We start from the raw sequence: 7,670 nt of genomic DNA on the forward strand, positions 1-7,670 counted from the left end.
GCAAGGTTCCTGCTGCCTCCTCTGCGGCTGGCAGCTACGCCTTAACTGCGCTCCTCTTCGCTTTCTGCCTCTCCCTGCACTGAAGCGTTGATGCAGCTGCAGTGCATCTGAGGGCAAGCGGCCTGTTGCTTTCCACAACAGCATGAGAGCATCCCACCCTTTGGTACTCATCTGGCAGCGATGAGGTGGCCAGGGGTCAGGGACAAGGAGGAAACCTTCTAAAGAGAGGCTCCGAAGGGAAGATGGGAGGAATCGCTACAGAGCGACCGCTTCAGACACATCAGGGAGCAAACAGGTGCAGGTGACAAAAAGCAAAGGAGGGGGAAATGCATTCCAGAAAATAAGGGAGAGATCTAAAACCTACAGAAAAGCTGAGCAGCCGGAAAGGAGAGGAGAGCGCGGAGATCTGAAAGAGCAGACTAAACGTGCAAATTCAGACTAGAAAGAAAAGGAAGGCTGGTGAAAGAGAAAACACAGGAGGGGGAAAGCGGCTGAGTAAAGAGCCGCAACCATCAGCAAGACAGTGAAACACTAGCGAGAAAGGGTATGCTGCTCTGCAAAGGACAGCCAAGGAATGACAGGAGGACAGAAAAAGACAGGTTTTGGGGAGATGTCAGGAGATTAACATCCTCACCACTTTTTCTTGTTTTGTACAACTCCTGTTAATAAATATTCAGCACTGAATATATACACTACATTTGTCTGTGCAAGGGAGCATTACAATAAAAGGAAAACGGAGAGGGAAGCATGAAACAGAGAAAAAAAATTGCCTAGTGAATTCCACCTTATGCCTCAAATTTCCATCGGCAGGCAGTCCGCACGGGGGAGGTGACTTTTCTGCACTCCTGCTGGGGCAGCGCGGCTACTGGGAGACGGGGAGGGAGGGGAAGGGCTTGGAACATTTCTGAAAAACGTGCACTTCTTCAGAGCACAATCCCTCAAAAAGAGGGAGCAGTGACTGGAGCGAGATAAATTATAACATGCTTCCTCCACCACGTAGCAACAAAGATAAGCCCTCAATACAAATTACTTGATTTTTCATCTTTTTGGAAGGGGAATAGGTAAACAAATCCATCTGATGATAGATGGATGTCACTATGCATAGTTCAGGAAACAAAGTATTAAAAAAATCATTCTAATTACTGCAAATCTTAGTGGATTTAAAGCATTTGGGGGTCATCTATCAAAATTAAACCATGCTGTGATTAGAGAACTGCATTAGGACAGGATACATCTTGCATTACAAGGGAGCTTTCCAAATTAAAAACAACGTACAGGGAAAAATGTCATTCCTTTGAGCTTTTTTTACTGAAATCTTAGACAACTTGTAATTAATATGCATGCACAATGACTTGTAACTTGGTGGGTAATATCACTGTCATGTGCCTTTTTAAAACTTTGTAATTTTAATGCCATTTTTATTAATATGATTAATGCAAGCTAGTTTGTGTAGATGGGAAGGAACAGAAGCAAATCAAAGTTAGCTGTCTGCTTCATTTAAATTCAGATTGCTAGGAATGTGTACTGCTCTCTGGCCTGAGATATCAAATGGAAAGGGGGGAAAAAAAAACCCTCAGAGAAATTGAACCGTTACTTACTGAAGAGGATTGGAAGTTGTCATCCATTTAATGGATCTCGTTCAACCATACTTTGGGACATAATTGTACCTTCTGCAAAATGCAAAGATAGTGGATAAGGATTTCAAAGGCATTTTAATAAAAGACAATATTTTGCAGGCTGTAAAAGAGTTTTAGATTGACAAACACCTTGCAGTAGGGAGCTGGAAAATTAGAGGGACAGCTTAATCCACACTGCCTTGATTTAGGCTCACTAGACTCACAAAGTATCTGCTGAAATGTGGGGCTGCTATTTATGAGAAACCAAACTTTCTTCTAGAATTTGAGACCCTATTATAAATGAGCATGCGACACTGCAACTCAGGCTCAAGAAAAGCGGAGACAGAAGAGGTTGGCATCTCTGAAAGCCAAGCCTGTAACATCTCAGAGTAAAGTCTTGTAGAGGATCATTTCCACTTGGCCAGAGTCCTTTTGCTATTGAACAGCACTAGAAAACAGGTGATCCAAATATGAGCTGCAAGCCTGCACGCAGCTTGCTGGGACAATTAATAGCCACCCTGCAGCACTGCTCCAAGCAGCCTCTTCTCCTGTAGCTGTGCTCTCTCTCAAGACCCCCACAGCATCTCTCGCCTCCCCTCTGCTGCCTGCCATGGCACAGGCATGGAGTAGATGTCTTGTGCATGCAAGCAGTCCTCCAGAAAGTCCGTTTTTCTTGTGTTTGCTACACATTTGAAGAACGCATGCAGGGCCAGCCTTGTATTTCAGGAACAGTTCTATTTCAGGGTTTACTATACACACACAGTAAATCCTCTACACTCAGGAGGATGTGTCCTCCATGTCCTCCTGTGCACGTGCCCAGAATGATGGACTGAACGTGTAGAGGATTGGATTTTCAGAAAAGCTCTGGGCAGGGCTGTGTATACACACAGAGCCTGGCCTGTGCAGATGTGTTCAACTCAGCTTATCAGGAAGCTCCTTTGGTGGAGGCCCCTTGTTTTACAGGACGCAGGCTTTTAGTAAGACTTTGGTCAAACAGTTCTGAAGTCAAGGGGAGAAATCACTATCCATATATTCGACTAATTCTGAACTCTGATGGGAAAGCCTTCACAGAAAGCAAGCTGAACGAATGGAATGAAACCAGTGCTGAAGTGAGAGTCCACATGGGCGCAGGTGAGCATTATAGACACTGCATCAGTCCTGAGTCAGCAACTAAGGCAGACAGTCACTGTTTGGAAAGAGCATGCCTTTGGATAAGGTTAGGTGCACTAGACAGTCCATATTTTCGTGCTAAACCATCTTCAGAAGAGCCGTGCATCCACCTATCAACCAGTTCCTGGACTCTTTTTTTGCTTGTTGTTTCTCTTGTTAACAAACCCAACCACAAGCAGGAAGACTCTTTCTACTTGCCCCCTTCCACTGTGTCCTACCTGTTTATCTTTTGTCCGATCTCCATCCTGGAAAGCCTCCCTCCAGCTAGTTTTTCTCTTGATAGAAAGTGAAGCAAAAAGAATCAGTATTCCAGCAAAACTTTTTTTTTTGCCTGCCATAAAATTCCCTTCAAAGCATCTCACAACGGCTATAAATCTCTCCCGCCAGCTTTATATATTTGCCATAATTTTATCCTTTATCATCACTGCTGCTGCAATTCTACCTCCTTTCCATCTTCAACTTTGCTTTATTTGACCATTGTCTCCCATTTGTTTTTGATCTCATGGCCATAGATTTGGGTAGTGATATGACTTCCAGTCTTCCTTAAGCATGTGATTGGCACAGGTACTTTGACAAAAGGAGGAGGAAAGTATCCAAGTTCTTGCTTGACCCACACACTCTCGAAAGAAGATGCCAGTTACTGAGGGTGCAGATACTACGAACGCCGTGTTGTCAGGATCGACAGCACTCAGGGTGCATACAGCACCTTCTGCAGCAGACAGACAGAAACCACTGCAGCTGCAGAGTCCATCAAAGCACATTCAAAGCAAATTCTTCATTTCCAGCGCAGAGTCAAGATACCAACCCCCCTGCAGCCAAACAATGCACAAGAATATTTTAAAAAAGTAAATTAAAATAGTGTGGATATCCCACGAAAGAGGTGGCATCCCATTAAACAATCTTTTCAAACAGCAGTGACCAGCTGGAATCCTCCCCTGTTGAGTAACAACCAAGTTGTTATAAGGTAGAAATTGGATCATTTCAAAGCACACAAATATACCACATTTCATTATAAAACTTAAGATTTGCTAAAAAGTGGATGAAAAAAAATTGTAGGGAAAAAACCCCACTTAGAAAAAACTCCATTACTTTCCCAGTCTATAAAATTAGTCCCTTCTCTTGAACACCATTTCTTTGCACTGTTGCCACCTGCAAGCTCTTACACATTTGAGCTGGTTTTCATATGCCTAGTTCAGTGGGCTCCTGTTTAAAGTGAAACTATATGTTATTAAAATCACCAAGCCAAGTAGATGAGTTGCTATCATTTGTATCTTCTGACTCATCTCAGGAAAACAGCTAGCACCATAGCTATAGCTTCCTGGCTATCACACTTCACTACAACCCACAGGACATGCCAATATCTGCATTTTCATTACAAAAAAAAACCACAATAAAATGAAACCTTCTCCTTTAATAACAAGGGGCCAAGATTACCAGCTTAAACCTGCTCCCAGAGGTGGTGCACCACAGTGCCCCCCTACCCATTTTTCTATGAACTTTCCTGGTAAAGGAAAAGTTACCTTACTCTTTCCGGGTAAGAGTGAGGTAAGCACGGGGGCTGATGCAAGGAATAATATGGGAATTCTTGCCCAGCCAGCAATTGCACTTCACTCAGCTTTCTAGCCTCCCTTCAAATAACAGGGAACCAGGGTGTCTCAGGCTGATAAAAGCAGTCACATTAGTGTTGCCTTAGACAGCAGCCTTCACCTGGAGTCACCGCAGCAGTGGTGGCCTGATCTGTTGTAGTTGTACAGCTCACACCCTCAGCAGCTATACCACTGCTCATATCTTACCACAAACCACAGCATGCCTTCTTCCTGAGACTCCCTTAAGAGCCTATTTAACTTGAGAGATCCCACATGTTCACAACCTGACACTCCTGCAATCAAGCATTTCACCTATAGATTAGGAGTTACCATTCAGCATCACGGAGAACACTGAAAAGATGACAGCACTATAGAAACATACAGACAAGTATGATTCCAACCGCCAAATACTAAAAAAAGAGACAAACACAGGCATATTTAAAAGCTTAAGGTTCTCGACGTTGCACTGATATTTGACTGTCCAGACAAGAAATGACTGCACTTAAAGCAACGCTTACAGAGCTGGCCAGGCAGCTAAAGGAAGCCAGGTACTTCGGGATGGCACAAACAGCTGAGGAACGGACAGATAATGAACAGCTTCTAATGCGATAACAGTTACTGCGGAAGAAAGGGGCAAGAAAGAAGCAAAGCGTTATTGTCACTGAATGTTCCTAGGCAATGAAAATTGTAAAGGAAGAGGAAGATCACAGGGTGACATGTCAGGATCTTGAAGAGCGGGGCACAAGCTCTCATCAGCTGTGGCACTTAGGCTGCAATAGCCAGCAAGGGTGGGAACACATGATTTCACAATTTCCTGAGGAAAGTCTTAATGACAGGGTAATAGTTTCCTAACGAGCAAAGAAAAGGCATGAGGGAAGCTTAGAGAATATATAAGAATATATAAGATGAACCACGAGAAAAATGGGAACCGTGAGACTGAAGCAGTTGGGGGGAGAGAACAAGCAGAACACCATGAGAAGAGAGCTGTAGGAGTGTAATTCAAAAATGTGCATCTGCTTTTACTGAGAATGTGACTACAGGAGAGAATGAAGGTTTTAAGAAAGATCCTAAAAGTTTATAAAGGTAAGAAGGGCTCCCCCACTCCCATACTTCAGGCATCTGCAAATCTAATTGCATTTCACAAATATCTGCAAAGGAATCTCAACACTGTACAAAATTTTTCTTGGTTGAAATTCCCATGCTACCTTTCACAGGTGTTGATATACAAGAAACAGTGCCCATCAAGATATCCATTTGCTTGCACTCTCCTATTTTCTTAAGTTTTCCCTTGTCTTATTCCTATTTTATACTACAATAGGGTATTAATATGTGTTTCTGCCTTCCATTAGGGATAAAATTATTGGTAGAGGACCTGGCTTTTTTTTTCTGTATTTTTCATTTGTCCAGCATCTGGTTCAATGGGGTTTGTCTCACCACTGTAACAACAGACTTTGTCCTGGATCAGATAAACAGCAATAATGATAGCAACGTAATTTCACTTCTGTGTTTTCTCTACACTCCCAAAGATGAGAAAAACAGCAAGCTAAAAACACTGCATTTTTGTGTCAACATCCTGACAGTTTCTTCTGCATGGAGCTCCATGTTTTCTCGGGGCGGGGGAATCTCTGCAGTTAGACTCCTGATTTTGAAGCAGCAGAAGTTTGGTTGAGGAAAGGTCAGAGTGGAATAAGAAGCAAAAGTTTGTTCCATTATATTAGGAAAAAGCTTAATAGAAACAAGATATGTAGATTAATTTGAGCATAAGTCCCTTCTAACGGCTTTAGCCCAGATCATCAGCTTTTAATTGTGTTTCATTTCAAATCACGAGGTCTTTGGCGCATGTACCTTATTTCTATCTATTTGATTTTTAGATCAATACAAGTGAGGCACACAGAAGTCAGCCTTCACTGACTTAAGTGTTCTGATAGAAGCCTAAGAAACAGAAACTTAGAGCAAGAGCGTGGAGTCCTAAGTGCTTGAACAAGGCATGTTTAGAAAAACTGAGATCCCTTAACCACAATACAGACTTGTTTGGAACTGCTTTTACATTAAACTTTCCTCCCTTTTATGGCCTTTATGCATTGTGCAGTCTCACAACCCTGGTATTTGAAAGTGAATAAACAAACTGGCACCGATATATATAAAAACATATATACAATCAAATTTGCATGATCCATACCGTGATAAAATTACAGTCACCATATCTGGCCATGGGGATAAATATTACAATTAGAGGAGAACTGATTTTGGTCTCTAATAAAAAGTATATATCGGCATGTATAAGTGCTAAGACAAAGACGTTCGGCTTACAACTGAACAGAAGGGCAGATATTGAAACACGTTTTTCTTTTTTTTAACATATGCTATTCCAGTAGCGTCTAGGAAGGAACACTTGCTTCTGATACATCTGCAAACCCATGTTCCTGCACTGGACACATACTGACAATTTTTTCTCTTTTCTTTCAGCTTCAATTTAATACTTTATTAAGCAGTAAGTTTTTTACCTCCTTTCCCTCTAAGCAGTTTCTCTTTCTCCTTTTATTTCCCCACCATTAATATGCAGAAGGCCACCCTTGTGCCACTCGGCTCTAGCCTCCTGTTCCTCCTTACACCACAGCAAGTGCTTCATGAGGAACTTTTTCTGGGACTCTATATTCCAGCACAGTGGGAATGCAGGCAACGCTGCTACTTGCATTACATACAGAAAATCTGGAGAAATAGGAAGGGAACCTATTAACGGAAAAGAGAACAGTTAAGGGAGAAAGGAAACAAACTGTGGACACCCACATGATGAGAAGCCCTGTCCCTTGGCCCCCGTGAACTTCGTTTTCCCAGCATAGAGAGGCAAATACCTTTATTTTCACCTAGCCTTTGAACTTGCCATGACATCTCCTGCTGAACCCATGACAGTTTGACTCTTCCTTTAAACTGAACTCATCAAATTTTTGTCTTTGTAAAAATGACCCAAAATCACCAATGGGAGATCTTGAAAAAACAATAAAAACGATCCTGTAACGCTTTGTTCCATCACCTATAGTCTGGCCTCTCTCTCCCATTGATCACAGCACAATTGTAGAAAGGGCAAACTTCTTACTCTCTAGACAGAACAAGGAATGGGTGTTTTGCAGCTTCCCATTTGCCTTCTCCAGCATTGTGTACAATCCCAAGCTCCACTTTCAGAAATGCAAATAAATGAGCTACACTTGTGTATTTAAATTCCAACTATCATACAATTAAGCTACAACTATGCTTCTCAAGAAATAATATTCTCTCACAGCATAAGCAAAACATCAGCAAA

This window comes from Nipponia nippon, unplaced genomic scaffold (genome assembly GCF_047370975.1).
Source record: "Nipponia nippon isolate SJK-2023a ecotype South Korea unplaced genomic scaffold, ASM4737097v1 scaffold_2, whole genome shotgun sequence".
Classification (NCBI taxonomy): domain Eukaryota; kingdom Metazoa; phylum Chordata; class Aves; order Pelecaniformes; family Threskiornithidae; genus Nipponia; species Nipponia nippon.